General features: G+C 34.0%; 1 protein-coding gene and 1 pseudogene across 1 annotated transcript in view; one reads left to right on the top strand and one right to left on the bottom strand.

The window, feature by feature from the left end:
* Positions 1-21,184, bottom strand: part of LRP1B (LDL receptor related protein 1B) — a gene marked incomplete at its 5' end in the record, with an annotated part of 1,526,008 nt that overhangs the window by 568,747 nt on the left and 936,077 nt on the right. The window lies entirely within an intron of this gene.
* Positions 4,211-4,926, top strand: LOC102998448 (swi5-dependent recombination DNA repair protein 1 homolog; annotated as a pseudogene).

A 21,184-nucleotide genomic window follows, 5' to 3' on the forward strand; every position in this document is an offset into this window, starting at 1 on the left:
TTTGGTGCAGGAGCAGCTTTTTGCAGTTTGTCTGAAGCTCTGGGCAAAATTCTATTTCTTAGGGCAGTGACGGTACTAGAAGTCTATTTGCTCTGCCTTCTCCCAAGACTTGTTTTTATTTATTTTTCTTAAACAGAGAATCTGGAGAATGACAATGAAGGTGGGATGGAGAGCACTGAAGAACAAAGCCCAGAATTTTGCTTTGAAGCCTTTGTGACCTTGAACTGACAAATGTGGTCCAAAATTCTCTCAGTTCATTGTTACATTGAGGTTTGCCTTACTGAGAACTGAGGGGGCAGTCTGGGGTTGTAGCGAAAAAAACTTGAGAATGGCAGGTAATTTAATTTCCAAGCTGATGGCCTGACTGTGCTGCCGGTGAACTAGTACTTGTGCAATGATGAAGGAGAGGATGACAGTGAGAGGGAAGAATTTGCTGACAAAAACAAGGCAGCTCCGAATAACTTCTTGCTGGGATATTTAGAAAACAAAAAGTAGAGTTTATTCAATGAAAAAGATTGTTTTCATCGGAAAAAGGGAAGAGGAGAAAGAGGAGGGGGAGGAGGAGAAGATCTACTCAGCTCAGAGCAGACTATTTCAATATTTTAATGAAATACATTTGAATTAAATATCTACCTTGTATCACAGTTGTGTTGAATTGTGTCTGAACAATGTTTTTTCTGTATTCACCCAATTTCCATTACCCTAGTCAATAGGATAATATAGAGTGGATATAATTTTCCAAAACAATGATTCATTAATATCCTATGCCCTTTTATATTTGTCCTCAATTTACTTCCTCCATATGGAATCCTTGCCTCCACTGCTACACCTAGCTGTACTCCCATTATATGAATGGACACATACCCAGATTTCTAGACTCAGCTCAAATGGTACTGCTGTTTGGGAACTTTGATTGTCCCCAAGACGTAGAGTGGTTCACCTGACCCTTTGTGTTGTTCTGTGTACAATTCTAACATTCCTAATCCTATGGTACTATATTTATTTACATGTCTGTCTCCGTGTTTAAAATGTAAGACTCTTTGGGGAATTAGTCTTGTTAACTCTTATCCTCTATACATATGCCAATGCCAGTTACAGGGATGGATTTTAAGGCTGGCTGAGAGTCACTACAGTAGGTGAGAGAGTGTGGCTTGGAGTCACAAACGTGCTTTGATATCTGGCTATGACACGTCCTCTCTGGGTGATTTTGAACAACTTACTTGGACTCTTATTATTAGTCTCCTCATCTGTAAAACAAAGAAAATTCTACTACACTCATATAATATATGAAATAGTTAGCCAAGTGACTTGAATGGTAAGGACACTAATCGGTACCTATATACAATAAAAGAAAGAATGAGTCAAAAAAATAAAATCTAAAACATACATGTGACTATACTGATTCTAATACATAAACAATTCAGAAAAACATCTCTACCCACTGTCAATTGGAATGTGTGTGGAATTATTTTTCCAGAATTAATGGTGAATTACTGTATTTCTATGATTTTACACTACTTCTCTTGTGGCTAGCAGAATGTGCCACCCCAAAATATGCCTCTTTGGCTTGGATTATTTGGAACTGATAATTTTAAGCAAAACCAGACACATGAGAAGCTCTGAAAACAGAGTAGGAATTACCTTTTGGTATGAAAAATTTACGTTAGAAAGTGGGCCTGTACCAGGAAGAGAGCTATTACCTGAGATAAATTTTTCATCTCAGAGAGTTATCTGCAAGGCAGGGCAACCTTTGTTTACTAAACATCTCCTATTCTCACTTTTCCATGAATTGCCTTCTCTTCTTTGAAGCTGTAGACCCCTTTCCTTAACTCAGGAAATAAATGGTATATAAAACATAAATGGTATATAAACCTCCATAGTATAGCCATCTTTTGAATCTTATATCTTTGTGGGGCTCCTGTACATAGATAATTTTTTTTTTCTCTTGTTAATCTGTCCTTTATTACAAGGGATATCGGCCAAGAGTCTAGGAGGGTAGAGAGAAAATTGTTTCCTCCCTCCCCCTTACCACTAGTTAGATTCATTCACCTGGAGGCTGGTTGAGATTAGTAGTGTAATTCCTGACAATGGAAAAGAATAATGCTAATTGCCTGTGGTGATCACTCCAAAGTGATCAAGTTCAAGTCACATATAAAATGGCCTATTAAGATACAAAAAATAGAATATTAGAACCTCAATTTATATTTGTAACTGTTATAAACAAGGGAGATTAACAGCATTCAAAGACAATTTAATTCTTTGTTTGAATTTTACGTATGCATTGTTTAGGAGAAAGGTTTAAAAGAATCATTTCCCTGCTGTTAAGGGGCTCAGCTTAAGCAAGGTCTAAAGAGGGTTAAGTTAAATAATGACCTTCTCTGTTTTGGACTGAGTTGTGTTCCAGCATCCCCCACCTCCCCAAATCCATACATTGAAGTGCTAACCTCCAGTGTAGACTACATTTGGAATAGGGTCTTAGAGAGGTAACTAAGGTTACAGTAGGTCATAAGGGTGGGACCCTAATCCAATAGAACTGGTGTCATTGTAAGAAGACACTATACCAGGGATGTGAGCACAGAGGAAAGACCACATGAGGACACAGTGAGAAGGCGGTCATCTGCAAGCCAAGGAGGCCTGGGGAGAAACCAAACCTACTGACACCTTGATCTCGGACTTCCAGGCTCCACAACTGTGAGAAGATAAATTTCTATTGTTTAAGCCACCCGGTCTGTAGTATTTTGTTATGGCAGCCCTCACTGACTAATACACTGACATATATCTGCTAACTTATTAGGAGCAGACCAGAGCACTGGGAAAGTTATTTAAAAGAGTCTGAGACATCTTGAAGGTCCAGGCTGACCTTAGGAGCACAGTAAGAGAAGTACAATAGGAGCCACTGAGAGAAAACTCACCCTAAATTAAAGCAGATCTGAACCTTACCTCTAAAATATATTCCAATTACCTACTTCCAAATTATTTCTAAGACCTCCACTGCTTCCACTTCCACTGCTACCACACTAGTCCAAGCTGTCACAAACTCTCACCTGAACTCCTATACCAGCCTCCTAAAGTTCACCAGCATCCATCCTTTTCCTCTCCCATAGTACAGTCTTCACACAGCACTGAGTAATCATTTTAAAACAGAATCTCATCGCCCTTGGCCCTCCTCTCCTGTGGCATGAAGCTCCTGCTACTCCAGCCACATTAGCCAGAAACTGCCAAGCATTTTCTGGCCTTAAGGGGTTTTTACTTGCTATTTTCTCTGCCCAGAAAGCTCTTCCTAAGACATCTTCACAAGGCTAGATCTTGCATGCCATTCAAGTATAAGCTCAAATAGCATCTCCTTGGCAAGGACTTTATGGAAACTCTTCTCTCTTTTATTTCACACTGCTTTTCCCCATCTGACATTTTCATAAATTTTTATGCATTTACTATCTACTCCAGCTAAATGCAAGTTCATGAAGATAGGGATTTGAGCTGCTTTTCTCACCCTTGTGTCTCTAGTTCCTTGAAAAGGCATAATCTAAATATATAATGATTAATAAATGCTCCCTATTCTAATAGAAATTCTAGTTCTAGAAATAATTGGGGCTGATACTAGAAATACCCCCAATTCAATCGCTCTGATGCTTAGGATATGCTTTGGGCAAAAGGGCTGTGTATGAATGCGAGAGAGAAAGAGATAAATTGAAAAACTGACCACCTAGAATTATTATCACCTGGAACCTGAGCAGTTTCATGGATTTTTCTTTTTTCTTTTGTTTTGATATCCCTGAATATGTGGGACACTGGAAAACAGATCTTTTTCTTTAAGTAGCAACGGCATCTCAAATTTCTGATGCTGAGTTTCATCAGTGAACCTGGTTAAGGCAGCAAGTAGTGACCTGGTACTGCTCCTTCCATGGCAGTCGTGGTAAATGGGGACATTTCTAAGGTTGGGTGCCAGCTGTCTACTAAGTAGTGAGGCATGGCTAGAAGAGGGAGTATCTAAAGGTCGGCAATTAAGATCTTCCTCAGGAAGTAGCCCTGAGTTCCTTTTAGAGATTGCAAACAATAGGAAGATCCATTTAAAATCAAAGTAAGCAGAGAGCTGCAGCTGCTTGTGTTTTCTGCACTCTCTGGGGATGGCTGAGGGAGACGGGAAGCAGGTGATAGCTGAGAACTGGCATTTGAGGATCAGCGCTGGAGCTGAGTAGAGTTCCCTTTCCTCCAGGTAAACCAAGATTTCATTTTTACGATGGGAAGTCTAGGAAACTCAGCCGTGATTTTACCTAGCACTCCACAGGCCTGTGTCTGCACCATCACCCCACATAACCAGTACAAGAAAACAACCTATGAGTGTAACACGTAGAGAAAATGATTAAGCAAAACAAGATCTTCATTTAATTTCTTGTACAGTGCGGTAAAAGATCTTAAAGTAGAGAATGAAGAGAACTGTTAGAACTTTTCAGAGAATCCAGCACCTTCAACACAAGGAAACAGCTTGGAATTTCAAAAAAAAAATTTAAACACATAGACCGTGAATATGAAGTATGTGTTTGAAAAATACCTTCAAGAACATCAATGCATGTGGATTTGAAACACTTGATACTGGGTCATGCAGTGATCTTCAAACTGATTTTCTGAATGAGAATCTTCCAAAAAAAACAAGACTGAATGAAGAAAAAACAAAATTGGTGAAGCAGGTTCAAGAGAAAGGAGACTTTCTTCAAAGGCTAAAACTAGTTAAAATGTATAGATCAAAGAAAGGTCTGTCTCAGACACAGTTGTTAACAAAGAGGTGGAGAAGCTGCAGCCAGCTGTTGCTCTGAGTTGCAGTCAGGTGTGTCTAAGAAATCAAGGTTTACTCAGTTGATAGACCACTATGGGTTAGATGAGAAATTGCTACACTATAACAGAAATGATGAAGAACTTATAGGTGTTTAATTAATAATTTTTTTCCAGAATATCTTTGTAAATGACAACTTAATTAAAAGATACTTATACATTTTAAAGGGAAGATATAAACCATTAAGGGCTTAAAGAAAGATATTATGGTGAACCTGGATCAACTGAGGGCATTCTATTATATAAACATAAACTAAGATCTAAAATGAAAATTTAGTACTTTGAATAAATTTTTCAAAACACTTGACAGTTAAAAAAAATTTTTAATCATGTTTAAAAAAATTTGTACAATTTTGGATGTAACTTTTAGGTATTTTTTGATTTCCTCTTTGATTTCTTCAGTGATCTCTTGGTTATTTAGTAATGTATTGTTTAGCCTCCATGTGTTTGTGTTTTTTACATTTTATTCCTTGTAATTCATTTCTAATCTCATAGCGTTGTGGTCATAAAAGATGCCTGATATGATTTCAATTTTCTTAAATTTACCGAGGCTTGATTTGTGACCCAAGATGTGATCTATCCTGGAGAATGTTCTGTGCGCACTTGAGAAGAAAGTGTAATCTGCTGTTTTTGGATGGAATGTCCTATAAATATGAATTAAATCTATGTGGTCTATTGTGTCATTTAAAGCTTGTGTTTCCTTATTTATTTTAATTTTGGATATTCTGTCCATTGGTGTAAGTGAGGTGTTAAAGTCCCCCACTATTATTGTGTTACTGTCGATTTCCTCTTTTATAGCTGTTAGCACTTGCCTTATGTATTGAGGTGCTCCTATGTTGGGTGCATATATATTTATAATTGTTATATCTTCTTCTTGGATCATTCCCTTGATCATTATGTAGTGTCCTTCCTTGTCTCTTATAACATTCTTTATTTTAAAGTCTATTTTATCTGATATGAGTATTGCTACTCCGGCTTTCTTTTGATTTCCATTTGCATGGACTATCTTTTTCCATCCCCTCACTTTCAGTCTGTATGTGTCCCTAGGTCTGAAGGGGGTCTCTTGTAGACAGCATACAGATGGGTCTTGTTTTTGTATCCATTCAGAAAGCCTGTGTCTTTTGGTTGGAGCATTTAATCCATTCACGTTTAAGGTAATTATCGATGTGTATGTTCCTATGACCATTTTCTTAATTGTTTTGGGTTTGTTTTTGTAGGTCCTTTTCTTCTTTTGTGTTTCCCACTAGAGAAGTTCCTTTAGCATTTGTTGTAGAGCTGGTTTAGTGGTGCTGAATTCTCTTAGCTTTTGCTTGTCGGTAAAGCTTTTGATTTCTCCATCAAATCTGAATGAGATCCTTGCTGGGTAGAGTAATAATGGTAGTAGATTCTTCCATTTCATCACTTTAAGTATATCATGCCACTCCCTTCTGGCTTGTAGAGTTTCTGCTGAGAAATCAGCTGTTAAGCTTATGGGAGTTCCCTTGTATGTTATTTGTCATTTTTCCCTTGCTGCTTTCAATAATTTTTCTTTGTCTTTAATTTTTGCCAATTTGATTACTATGTGTCTCGGCGTGTTTCTCCTTGGGTTTATCCTGTATGGGACTCGCTGAGCTTCCTGGACTTGGGTGGCTATTTCCTTTCCCATGTTAGGGACGTTTTCAACTATAATCTCTTCAAATATTTTCTCTGGTCCTTTCCCTCTCTCTTCTCCTTCTGGGACCCCTATAAGGTGAATGTTGTTGCATTTAATGTTGTCCCAGAGGTCTCTTAGGCTGTCTTCATTTCTTTTCATTCATTTTTCTTTATTCTGTTCCATGGCAGTAAACTCCACCATTCTGTCTTCCAGGTCACTTATCCGTTCTTCTGCCTCAGTTATTCTGCTATTGATTCCTTCTAGTGTAGTTTTCAGTTATTGTATTGTTCATCTCTGTTTGTTTGTTCTTTAATTCTTCTAGGTCTTTGTTAAACGTTTCTTGCATCTTCTTGATTTTTGCCTCCATTCTTTTTCCAAGGTCCTGGATCATCTTCACTATCATTATTCTGAATTCTTTTTCTGGAAGGTTGCCTTCTCCACTTCATTTAGTTGTTTTCCTGGGGTTTTATCTTGTTCCTTCATCTGGCACATAGACCTCTGCCTTTTCATCTTGTCTATCTTTCTGTGAATGTGTTTTTTGTTCCACAGGCTGCAGGATTGTAGTTCTTCTTGCTTCTGCTGTCTGCCCTCTGGTGGATGAGGCTATCTAAGAGGTTTGTGCAAGTTTCCTGATGGGAGGGACTCTGGATGTAACTTTTATTTTTATTTTATTTTATTTTATTTTTTTTAACATGTAATATGTGGGAGGTTCTTGGTATTTTGATTATTATTTATTTATTTATTTATTTATTTTTGTCTGTGTTGGGTCTTCGTTTCTGTGCGAGGGCTTTCTCCAGTTGTGGCAAGCGGGGGCCACCCTTCATCGCAGTGCGCAGGCCTCTCATTATCGCGGCCTCTCTTGCTGCGGAGCACAGGCTCCAGACGCGCAGGCTCAGTAGTTGTGGCTCACAGGCCCAGTTGCTCCGTGGCATGTGGGATCTTCCCAGACCAGGGCTCGAACCCGTGTCCCCTGCATCGGCAGGCAGATTCTCAACCACTGCGCCACCAGGGAAGCCCCTGGATGTAACTTTTATTACATTATTTTATTTTGGTAAAAGAGTTCTATTATAAATGTTAAAAATAATCCAGTCAGTGGATGTCTAATCCTAAACTGGTCTAAAAATACCTGCATCTCTTCTAAGTTTATGACCCTTGCTTCCATCCTTTTATCACATATTTCCATCTGGATGGTCTAGCAGGTAATTAAACTCATATGTTCAAAACTTTTAAATAAATAAAATCAAAATAAGCAAGTCTAATCATGTTGGGCAAATTTTAAGGTAGGTAATCTTCCTAAAAGATTGAACCTCCTGATATTCTGAGCAGGTTGGGACTTGGAATCACATTAATGTGAAATTTTAAAAAATACGGTGCTATTTTGTTCTGACAGAATAGCAATCTCTGGGATCTCTCATGCACTTACTTTTATTCACCCAAGTTCTATGTCTACATCTCTCTCTCTCTTCATATATATATATATATATATATATATATATACACACACATATATATATATGTATATATATATATATACATATATGTATATATACATATACACACACACACACACATACACATAGATATATACACACACATATATATACTTTTTTTTCCCCCCTTATAACTTCTACTCATTTCGAGATGGGGTTGAAGGGGCTATAGTTGACCATGAGTCAGTTAGAACCAACTATCCATTAACTTCTCTGCTGAAGTCCCTAGAATTGCCTTGTATCAGATTGACCTTCCCAGTCTGTCTGTATGACAGGCATTCTATGGCTTCTAATATAGGATTTTGTTAAAATTTGTTTCATTTTGGAGTCACATGTATTTTTATAATAGACATTTTTTCCCTACTTGAGATAGCCAGAATGAAAGTCTCTGTTCCTGGTAACCAAATTCTGTAGAGAACAGTGCTCAGGAAGTATTAATCTCAGTAGACCTTGTCCTAAATATATCCTTATTATTATGTTCAGGTCTTGGTTTTCAGCTTTGTGAAGACTTTGAAAAATAGGAAATGGGCTTAGAAGATGAAAATCATGATGTAGAAGGGTCTGAGAACCATGCAACTCTGAATGAAATAAAGAAAACTAGGTGTCTAACCAGATATTGCAAATGTGGGAGCAGGGGCTGGGAAAAATAGTACTGCTTTCATCAACTGACAGAATGCCTATGAGTGCAAATGATGATTAATGGTAGAGCCTTAAAAAACGTGTAAACCATTTGACTCAGAAATGCGACATCTAACACTGTACCCTAAACTCTGCAAATAATTAGTTATATGGATAGTCATCACAATATTTGTAATTTCCAAAGAAACCTAGAAATTAAATATTTATATATAGGTAATTATTTAAATATATAATTATATAGTATACAAACATTATATAAAGTGTATAAACATTAAAATGATATTGTAGAAATGTTTATTGACCTAGAGATCAATGTTTATGACAAATTAAAATTGAAAGGAAGTTTATATATAATTTTTTAAAATGTCATAAATTTTAACTTTTCTAGATAAAGTTTTAAACCAGAGTTCGACAACAAAAATTACTGATATCTTTAAATAATTCTATTCTGTCCATTTCTAAACTCACTTACTGATTAGCATTAATATTAAATTTTGATTTCAATTAATTAAAATCATTTTTACAGTGTGCTTCTTGAGCAATGTTTTCTTTTAATATCATATGAGAATCAATGAATTAGTATTTTATTCTGGTTTGAGCACACTGTATATTAGAAGGTTCCAATATTTTAAAAATTGCTTCAAATGGTTATTCTATCCTGGATAATTTATTACTCTGTTCTTATTATTAAAATATGAAAGTCATTGTAGTTACTACCCAGCTCTTGACACTGCCAAATAATTAATACTGTAAAATTTACAGACTAGAAATACGTGAGTATAAATATAAATATATTACTGGGAAAAGGTTAAAAAATAAATACTGTCACAAATAAATGATCTTTGGTGCTCCCATTTGCCATGTTCCTGTCTTTCCCAAATAATTTAATATATCTATTCACTTGAAAATAAAAACATATAAAACCTCCATGTTATAGCAGATTTCAGGGGGAAATGTTGACCATTTAAATAATGTTACCAAAATATTATGTCATTTCAACTCAATACTTTCAATTGAATTGGACGGGATAGCTGCCAGCTGGAGCATACTCTTGAATCAGAAAATTTTTAAAAATTGTGATTTGTAAAGTGAGCATCATCCTATAATCCTTTATTTTGTAATTTATTAAATCACAAATGTCATATTTTAAATGTGAATCATAAAACAAAAATGCATGTGCTTTTTATAAAGAAACTCAGAATGAGCATCCCTATGTGATCCCTTAATTGTACCCTCATTTTCATACCTGGAAATCCATGAGATAAGGACTTGGTATACTAGAAATAAGTCACAATATAATGTTCCTGAATAAAGAATGCAACTCTGAATTTGCAAATGCATACAGTTCTCATTATATTGGGGATTTAAAACAAAATGGTAACCTTATTGATTTTTTAAGAAGAAGGAATGGTAAGATGATCTGGAGATGTGATTTTTGTCATTCTACACCAAGTATTTTCCAACTTTGACTAGATTTCTCACAACCAGAATTCCCTCTGAAAAATATGGATGACAAAATATCATGAGAGAAAAAAATACATGAATGCTTAGGTTTAATTTGCATGGAAATGATTTGGAGGTATATTGGCTATTTCAAAAAAAGAAAAACATGTTTCAAGGGGGCTGTCCAGATAAATTTTCAAATAGTAGAATATGGTTAAATAATTTTGAAATTTTCCTGATAGTATATATTATAGCTATGTTCTATAAATATGCAGCTTTTATGTAATCTATTGTCCATCCAATGGAAATATAAAAAGTATTCTAACTTAAGAAGTCTCGACAAAATTTTGCCTCCATTAAAGGCAATATTACAGATGATGAGGTCAGATCCATTTTAAAAAAAAACAAAAAATGTTCTTCCAAATTGAAATCTTAGCAGTCCTTAAAATGTCACAAGTATTATTCATGTATCACTATTCCAGTAACTACAGAGTCCTCCTGCAAAGCTCTTAATCTCTAAAATAACAGAATCTTTTTTCCTCCCACACATAATCTCATTATTAGTCAATTCAGCACAGAATAATCTCATCACTGGCCTTTTGCATACTGTCCATCTTTGATACATCCAAATCTACATATATAGAACGATTATACCCACAATTTAAAAACCTAAGAGCAAACAACTTTTTAAAGGTGCACATGATTTATGGTCACTTTTTTCCCATACTACTGAAGATATTCCTTCAACGGTTATAGTTTAAATATGGAGCCTTATTAATTAGAATTAAATTGATGCAGACATTTATTTCAACTTTGTGCTGATACTGATTATGAAAAGAGAAAAAACAGAAATTTGATATTGATGCTCAAGTACAAATTATTATTATTTTTTAAAATTTACCTAAATCTAGGTATATATGAACCCCCCCCCCCCAATCCTCTGTGATCAGATGCCATCTATCCAAGTCTAATTTGGGTTGAACAAAACTGCCAAATCCAGTAATTCCCCCTTATCTGAGGTTTCAATTTCCATGGTTTCAGTTATCCAAGGTCAACCAAGATCTGAAAATATTAAATGGAAAATTCAAGAAATAAACAATTCATAAGTTTTAAATTGCACACTGGTCTGAGCAGCATGCCAATATCTTGTGCAGTCCTGCTCTATCCAGGCTAGGGTCCCCAATCATCAACATAGTCTGTTCCTGACATCCAACCATCTATGTAGTCATCACTCAGTGATCCAGGATCACCCAAAGCAAATGATTCTCCTTGTGCTGGATAGTCAGAAGTAGTAGTAGCCTAATGCTATCTCACACTACCTGTGCCATTCACCCCACCTCACCTCATCACATAGTCATTTAATCATCTTACATCATCACCAGAAGAAAGGTGATTACAGAACAATATTTTGAGAGAGAAGAGAAACCACATTCACATAACTTTACAACATATTCTTATAATTGTTCTATTTTATAATTAGTTATTATTGTTAATCTCCTTCTATGCCTAATTTATAAATTAAACTTTATCATAGGTATGTATGTATAGGGAAAAAAACAGTCTATAGAATTTGGTATCATCCTCAGTTTCAGACATCTACTGGGGGTCTTGGAATGTATCCCCCCAAAATAAGCAGGACTACTGTAGTAAAAGGACTCAGGTCTGATTGTTTAACTCAGTTGAAATGAATAATACTCACCAGATCATGATATGATTCCAAGCTATTTGTTATATTCCAACATGAGATAATGCCTACAGTATATGGGCAGACTTCTGGAATGACCTCTTTGACTCTCTTGATTAATTTTCTAGCTCTAATTAAAATGTTGTTGAATTATATTAACTCAAAATTCTATCATAACTCTAAAGCATACTACATCTTTTCCCAATGTAAACATTTACTATTTCTTCTTTTTAAATGAAAGGGGAGACATGGGGCAATATAAAATAATTATATCTCTTCTCAAAAAATTATACATTTTCCAATTTATTCTTGTTTTAATGCCATACATGAATAATGTAATTTTTTTCCTGAAAGTGACTCCAGAAAAGTTAACTTTTAGTAGTTTACAAAAGAGAAACGATCACTATTTAATGCTTTTAAGTATGGTAAAGCTGAGATTATTTAATTATTCCATTTATGTTAATGAGACCATTCTCTGATCACTAATTATAATCTGGTTAAAAAAATAGTACTTGATGTACTTTGCAATTGTAGTATTTATCCATTCTGTAAGGTAATTAGCATTAAGAAGTGTAACATATTGGAACACAGCAATTTAAGGTGACAAAAATTGCTGGAATAGAATCATATATAGTCCTTTGGAGATTTCTCACTTTACTTTAATGTAAAGTTTGATGGGCTATTAGTTTTCATTAATGGTGGCTTGAGTACTTAGAGAAGACAACTATGTCCTATACTTAGTACTGGGAAAATTGCCTGGATATATTTCATATGTTACTGTTACTTTAATGAATAGTATTATAGCAATTAGAAGACTGACGGCTTAGAAAATTTAGGTGGTTGTATTTGAAGTTCTTTGAACTAAGTAACATTGTGCAGTGTACACTAAAAAGTAAATTACCCCTCTTTAAAAAGTATGATTTGAAAGCAGAATCACTTAAGGTATACAGCATAATTATAGTGCATTTAAAATAAACTGGTTGATGCAGGAAGGTCAGTCATGTGATAGGGTGTAGGCAAAGCAGGCGGTGGTCTAGCAGGGGATGGACCGAGAGCAAGAGAACAGCCACCAATTGTGCCTGGGGAAGGAGAGTGTGAAGCCAACGTTCAAAGAGAAGGCAAGGGGACATCAGTAGAGAGTGTGCTTCGTTGAAGTCAATAGAGACCATTGTGAGAGTAGTGTGTGTGTGTGGATTTAAACGGACCTGAGAAATCGCTCAAAGGAAATAAAGAAGAGTAATAGAGAAGGCATATGCTCTCTCTTCTGACTTGATGGAAAATGACAGTCTCCAGAGCGTCATAATTGACATCGTATGGATGATGATATACTAGAATGCCAAAAGCATGGAAGCAAGTAGGCAGCTGAATTCAAGTCCAGTTAATGAATTGTGACCAGAAGCTTGCACAAATCCAGAGGAATCCTAGATTTGGAGATAAAGTTATGCTTCCTTGAAGCAGGTAGAAGATGGAAGGATGCCACAGCAACATTGAAATTCTTAAGCAGGGAAGAAGGAGGTGATTTTAAATTTTTTGCTAAAATTTTTTTAAAAGGTAAAATATAGAAGACAACTTTGAGAAAATGCAATTGAATCTAAAAGTAAATTATCATTCTTTCGTCTATAATTTAATTCATTTGTGTCTTTTGGAGAAAGATCTTAGTCTCTGTAAGATATTAAATATCATATTCTAAATTGCTTATGGTTTTATTTACTTATATTTCAATGTTTGATCCAATCTAAATTCTTTTATCTATATGTATATGATAACACACATTTTCCCATGTTTTCTACTGTCAATTACCCTGTAATATTTTCAACATATTCAATTTTAATCTAAATTAAATCAGTACAATATATATAACTCTTTCCATGTTCATTATTCTGTTGTATTAATCTAATTTCTTGTGAATTCATACAGCATGGTTTTAATTATTTTGATTTGTAGCATAAAAATTTTAGGACGGCTGCATAAATTCCAGAATAAATTCCATTGTAATTCTGAAAGGATTACCTCAATTTGAAGGACAAATTGCACAGTCTATTCATTAAAAGATTTATTTATAATATATGTTTATATTTTATATGATATATTTACATGTTGTACATACATATATACTATAGAAAAGTCCAGTATATACAAATTATTGTATCATCTTTATTTTACATTACTTTTGATTAATTCCTTGTTATTCTGTAGTAGTTCCTAATGCTAATAAGATTATTTTTCCCATTATGATTTAAACTGATTATTATGATATTAAGAAAATCTATTTAATTTTTATATTATATATTATCCAGACACCTTAGTAGACTTCCATAATATTCTAAAGAATTTTAATTGTAAAATATAAAATCTGCCAATAATGATTAAATCATTATTCCAGTTAATATTTATTATATGCAATATTTTTTATACTGCAGAATTAGCAACAACTTTGAGAATAGTGTTGAGAATTAATAGTTTCATTAATTATCCTTTTTTGATGTTTGTATAGAGTTAATTAAAATACTTCTTTTACTTCAATTAATTATGATGCTTTCTGTTGGTTTCATATATTTTTATCATATTTAAAATTTTTGGAGTGTTCCTTAATATTTATTTAATGTTTAACAACAAAATGTAAAGCATATCTATGCATTTATATATTTCCTACTTTGATTTGTTGCTAGAATTCCCAATTTGACACATCCTAGCATTCTTTTAATAAATTTTACTGTTCATATCATATAAAAAAGAAAAAAAAAAAAAAAAAAAAAAAAAAAAAAAAAAAAAAAATAAAATAAACTGGTTTGTATATATCAAATTACAGAGGGAAATGCAATATAAGTGTAATAATTAAATCACTGAATCTTTTGCTGAAAAGCGGTTGTAACACGATTTTTAAGTAAATAAGGTATCGTTTGAATCTTTTTAAATGATATGTTATTTGTCCAGCTTTTCATCACTTGTATTTTCTTAAGTAGAACTTGCTTACATAATTCAGGTATAAACTTGACAATAATAATTATATAAATATCTAATATAATTGCACTGGTGATCATTCATATATCTAAGAGAATTAACATTTTTTTCAATCCTCGTGATAGAAACTGGCATTATTTTTTCTGATATGTTTTAAAGACTCTTCATTAAAAGAACCATTCTCAAGCATTATAGACCATGTTTCATGAACGCTTTCTACTGAGTAATATTTTACAAATGTATACTCTGGTGTCTAGAGATCATTCTCTCAAAAAAGTCAATCTTTTTTTAAAGAACATGTTAATAATTTTCCTAAATCTATATCATTTTAACTGGCATAATACAATTTCATAAACATATAAATCATTCAAGCTTTTAATTTTAGAATATTTGAAATTAAAGCAACAAACTAGAAGTTCTACCAAGTTAAGTTTGTTCTAAATAACTATAATTAATTTCTTCATATGACTGATTTATGGTTTATTATTTCTATAAACATACACCATAACAGCTTGAATAATCATATTTACTAGAAATTTCTTTCTTATTAAAATGCATAATCATTAATAGCAACCTTGTATAAAATAAATTGGAAATAAAGAAAAACACATGGGGCAGAACTAATTTCAACATCATTAAGAATTTCATACACACAAAAACTAAAAGCTTTCCTTTAGAGAAGTAAAGTTATTGTAGATGACTACTTTTAGCTCATATTATATGCGTAAATTAACTGTATATACTATTTTAGTAGATTAGTTCAGTGACAGCAGTAAAATTAAATGTACACATCAGGTATTTTTTAAACATAGCAAAAGCTCCATGGAGGAGGAAAGTAAGTTGGATGCCTAGAGCATCAAAAAAACAAAAAGCAAACAAAACAGAAACAAAAAAACTCTTCTAAAAGCAAAAAGTATTTGAAAATATGGTCCATTAGTAAATTTGCATTTCCTGTTTTCTCTCTCTTCCTTAAATGTTCTTCCCCCCAGATACCTGAATAACTCACTCCTTCACTTCCTGCAGATTCTTCCTCACTTACCATTTCCCAGTGAAAACTGCCATGACCTCACTACTTAAAATTATAATTTTTCTGGTTCCTCTCTCCCAACCCAAGTCAGCACTCTCTGTTCTTATGTCCTGGTTGAATTTTCTCCATTAGTGTCTTTCACCACCTGACAAATTTTATTTCACTCGTTTATTTGCTTTTACAACTGACCCTTGGAAAACTTGGGGGTTAGGGGCACAGGCCCTCTTGGAAGTTGAAAATCTGGGTATAACTTATACTCAGCCCTCCGACTATGTGGTTCCTCCTTACCTGCAATTCTGCAACCAAGGGTTCAATCAACTGCAGATTGTGTAGTACCGTAGTATTTATTATTGAAAAAAATCCCCGTATAAGTGGATCCACATAGTTCAAATCCCGTATTGTTCAAGGGTCAACTGTACCCTCTTCCTACACTGGGAATACCGGCCCCTTATAGTAATGGAATTGTTACCTGCTTTACGCCTTGCTGTTTACCTAGCACCTAAATAGTGCCTGGCTCAAAGTAGTCACTTGATAAATTGTTGAATGGGTGAATGAATCAAAACTGTGACAGATAAGTATGCTCTCTCTATTATGATACAATATACAAGTATAAATAGAAACATAAGAGAAGCAAATCCTGACTCTTTTTCATTAAGCTACATTTAAAAGAAAGAAAACAAACATAAAAGAAGTGTATCGCCACTCTCTTCTCTGCCACCCTATCTTTCCAAGACAATTTGATACCAGCAGCTTTTATAAACACCAGGTATTTGTTTTTATTTATATATTTTTAAGGCTTTCTATTTTAACCAAAATTTGTGATGATAGGCCAACAGTCACAATATCAGGCTTCATACAGGTGATTGGTCTCTGAGGATAAGAAGGAATCTTTTTGGTATGAGTGGGTTTCTCAAGCTTGGCACTGTTGACATTTTGGGCCAAACAGTTTTGTTATGGGAGACCCTACTGTGCCTTGTAGGATGTTTACCAGTATTCCTGTTTTTTACCCACTAGAATGCTAGTAGCAACCCCTTCTTCCCAGCAGCCGTGATGTTTTCAGACATTGACAAATATTCCCTGGTAGACAAAATCACCCTGGGTTTGAGAATCACTGGCATAGTGAGAAGAAATCTAACTCTGGAGGTAGACAGAATTATGTTAGATCCCCAGCTTTGACCTTGAACCACTCACAATGTTTTCAGAGGCAACACTGCAGTTTCAATATCTCCTTTGCATGGTAACTGTGTCTATTAGTACTAACGTGTAAATTTGGAGAGTAGACTTCTCTAAACAATAGTTATTGAGATAAACAGTGCAGCATAAAGGATAAAAGCACATTATTAAAAAATATTTTTTTAAAAGAAATGCATACGTATGATAAAAATTGGAGCATTCTGTATAGGCTTTTTGAACCTATTTTCAATTAAAAATATATTCTAGAGAATGGCTCAAATCAATATATAGATTTACCTAATTTTTAATAGCTGCATAATATTTCACTCTATATGAACATTTCATGATTCATTTGGCTAGTCCTTTATAATACACATGTAGGTTTTTTCCCCAGCCTTTTCTAATTACAAGTAACACTTCAAAGTATATTCTTGTATACATCTCAGTGCACATACATCTTAGTGTTAACTATAGCTACAAGACACATTCCTGGAAGAAACTCAAGCTTTAAAGACTAAGAATCATGGATTTGAAAGCTTGCTACACTATTTATTAACCAGGTAACTCTGAGCGATTAATTTAGTCTGGCTGAACCTTGGCTGGGAGCTCTGGAGTAAGCAGTGTTAGTAGTACCTCTCTCAGGGGACTGTGAGAATTACATGAGTTAAGATTTGTAAATTAAATACTAGAATGCTTTATTTATTTAGACTATCAATTATTATCATTAAAGAGAATAATGCTGTTAGGCCCAACTGTGATAGACTACCTTTAAGAGACTAAAACATTCCAAACATCAAAGTTTTTGTTTTGTTTTGGAACTCTTTCACTTGTGCGTGTTTTAGGGTATTCTTTTTTTTTTTTTTTTTCCTTCTTCTTCTTAATCTTCTTCCATGAAGCTGTTTAGTTCCTTTGAGAACAAACATTATTCAATACGGCTCTTCTTTTCTTGCATTTCTAGATACACATGTATGTAGAATACATGTTGGAAATGATTGTTTTATACACTTAATCATGTTATTCATTTTCTTCCCTATACAATTCAAATCCTTACATTTCAAAGTATTTTCCTTTAATATTTATTTCTATATATATTTAAATTGTACAGTATATTTATGGTTGTGATCATTCTACATAAGCATTTGCCTGCTTTGATTGAAAATATATTTTGATTGCTGTGGTAGAGGTTTGGTGTGTAGATGGTCATTGTTTTATTTATTCATACATTCTACTGTTACATAATGAAATGTACTCAGTGCAAAGCATCTTGCTGTGTATCATGAATGATGCATATATGAATAAAATGCAGTCCCAAGTTATGGAAAAGTGAGACATTTTCACTCATTAGGAAAGACAAACAATATTCCACTACATTAGAAAAATACAAAGGGGTTCAGAGAAGGGAAACGTTTCAAATCACTGAGGTATAGTTGAAGTAGGCCTTGAAAGGTGATATTTCACCCATTAGGGTGGCTGATAAATAGGGAAGGCAGTCAAAGAACAAGGAATAGCAAGACAAATGGAAATAAGTAGGACATGATCAGATACAGGGGAACAGTTTGCCTGGATGTATTGCAGCTGAGGGGTAGAGGAGGATCAAATGAAAAGTATAGTTATGATAGGGAAGGCTCTTCCTGGTAATGGAAACCACACTTAACTTGAATCAGGATCTCTGAGCTTGAGTCTCAGAGGACAGTGTTTTCACAAATCTTACTGACCCTATTTCTTTATCTATAAGGTGGGACAAATAATGCTTTGGGTTTTAACAAAACTTATTGACCTTAAGTTTCATTTATCTATAAGGTAAAACTAATAATATTGGGACAAACAACTTCTGGTGAATGAAAAGGAGAGGAAAAAAATGAGCATTTCAGAGTAAGTTGTGAGTGCTTATTCCAGCCTCTGAAATATTAGGGCTAAGGAGAGGGTAGGCGGGTTCCACAGGAGGTCTGAACCTTGCAGGTCTTAATAGTTTGGGGATCGGAGATATGAAAAGTGGGAAGAAGTGGTTTTAGTAGCCCAAATAAAATGTTAGTATCTAACTAGACTGTGAAAGGAAAACAAATAAACAACGAAACAAATAAAGGGGCAAAGCTATCAGATATAAAAAGAAAACTGGCAATCCAAGGAACAGCCAAAGGGAGGGAAGATTAAAAGAAAGAAAAGGAAGGAAGGGAGGGAAGAGTCTCATAAGAAGTAAGAACTCCTTTGAAACGAAGTTTCAGCTTCTTTGCACGTTCAGAGGGAGAAAAATATTCAGTAAGCTATGATTAAAAACAAAACAAAACAAAAAAGCCTGCACTTGACAACATGTAAAGTGGACTTGCCTTGTACAAAACAGAGGAAATGACTTCTTAAGGTGGGCTATTGAAGTCAAGAACTTTCAAGTTATCAGACTCGCCACCTTTTAATAAGAATATAATGTATAGAATCCTTTCAGACTAGATTTCAGGGTGAATCTGCAAGTGCTCGGTCTAAGGATCTTAGCAAGACTAAATGCACCAGACTTACAGCCTGTCACTTGCTATCATTTATAATGTTTCATAGATGTCATGACAACTTGCCATAATAATTTATCTTAGGAAGTAAAGTAGAAAAAAGAAAGGTTTTTGATGATTTCTGCATGCCAATTTTACTGGGTTGTTTATTGTATACACACTTTTCACATTTCTATTATTATTTATAAAGTATATTATTTGTCTGAGGAAATATTCAAGTATGCAAATTGAGTGCTAGATACATTTGATTTTTAATAAATTCTGAATGTCATTACACCCAATAATTTGCTGAAAGAATACAGATACAAATGATAAAAGCATATCATTGAGAAATTAGTGGAGCGAGCTTAAGTGCTAGTGTAGGTAAAGACTAATTTTTTTTGCCATTAAGCTTAGAGTTTTTTTCAGTCAGCAAAGAGATTAGATGATTGTGCTTTGCTGTAGAAACTCCAGTGGGAACACTCAAAACATTTAATCCCCAACAATATTAACACTGTATTCATTCTCAAGCAAATAAATATGACCTTCTCTGATATTCAGACAGTTCTGGAAGCATTTTAATCTGACAGCCTTGGTTTCCCATGGTAAACTATCCATGTGCTGAGAATATTCACAGCACCTATTATGATGACTTCAATTTTGTGAAGTGAACCTATGAAAAGTATGAACAAATGTCCTTAAGGGGTACATTTGGTAAAGCCTTGCAAGGTCTCCCTAAAGGGAAATGATTATTTTGTTAACACTCATTTAAAATAGAAGTGTTCATAACCAAATCAAGAGAAGACAACTTTTTACTCGTTACAGGGCTGAGCTTGTTTCTGATAAGAGACTGAAAATGCACATAGAATATGCCTTTTTCTCTTCCTTGATCGATCCTAACTGTAGCCAAAGTTCAATAACCTTCTAATATTTACATATTAAGCCTATTCTGGCAAATTGCTATATGAAACAGATCAATAGTATAATATATTTAAACTGTGATTGATAACACAGAAAAAGTCAACTGAGAGGGCTTAGGTATTCATAGAAAATATGTAGGGTTTGTTTTGTGTTTTTTTTTTTTTTTTTGCCTTTACCTGTGATTCAAAGCTCCTTTTATTTTAAAGAATAGTTTGCCAATTTTTGCAAGTGATTCTAAGATCAGATGAGTGTTGAAGTTAGTTACGTAGATATTTATAAAAAGTACAAACCTATCCTAAAACAATTAATTTAAGCAATCCTATGTTGCAAACATCCACCAAATTCTCAACTAAAAGTCAAAACAATAATTTTGCCCAACTTCTAAAACAGATTAGTATGAACTCTGATTAACATAACTTCACACATAAATTTTATTTTTAGCCAGTCTTTATTGCTTCTCCTATATTACTTCAACTTAGATAATAGTTTATTTTAAACAATTTCCTGCACTCTGGATCAACCCATTAGTGACAAAATCATACAAGTTTTTAAAACTTTGTAGCTCATATGGTCAAAGTTCATGTTTTTGCAGAGTAGAAAATTAAGGCATAGAGTTCAGTAGTTGTCCCATAGCCACAGCTGGTTAGTGAATAGTAGGAACAGGAATCTAAAGGACACTTCCTCAACTGACAAAATAACTTTGAAGATCTCTAAGGTTGCATTTAATTATAAAAGTCTATGATTTAATCACATAAAGAAGGCTACTAATATATATATCCCTTGACATTCAAGAACCTGCCATGTTAACTTCAGAATTCCCATTTACAAATACCATGGTAAGAACAATTTCCAAAGATCATATTGACCACGGAATGAAACAAAAAGAGTAGATGTATACTTGAATCTCAATGG

The sequence above is a fragment of the Balaenoptera acutorostrata genome, chromosome 8, assembly GCF_949987535.1.
Source record: "Balaenoptera acutorostrata chromosome 8, mBalAcu1.1, whole genome shotgun sequence".
Taxonomy (NCBI): domain Eukaryota; kingdom Metazoa; phylum Chordata; class Mammalia; order Artiodactyla; family Balaenopteridae; genus Balaenoptera; species Balaenoptera acutorostrata.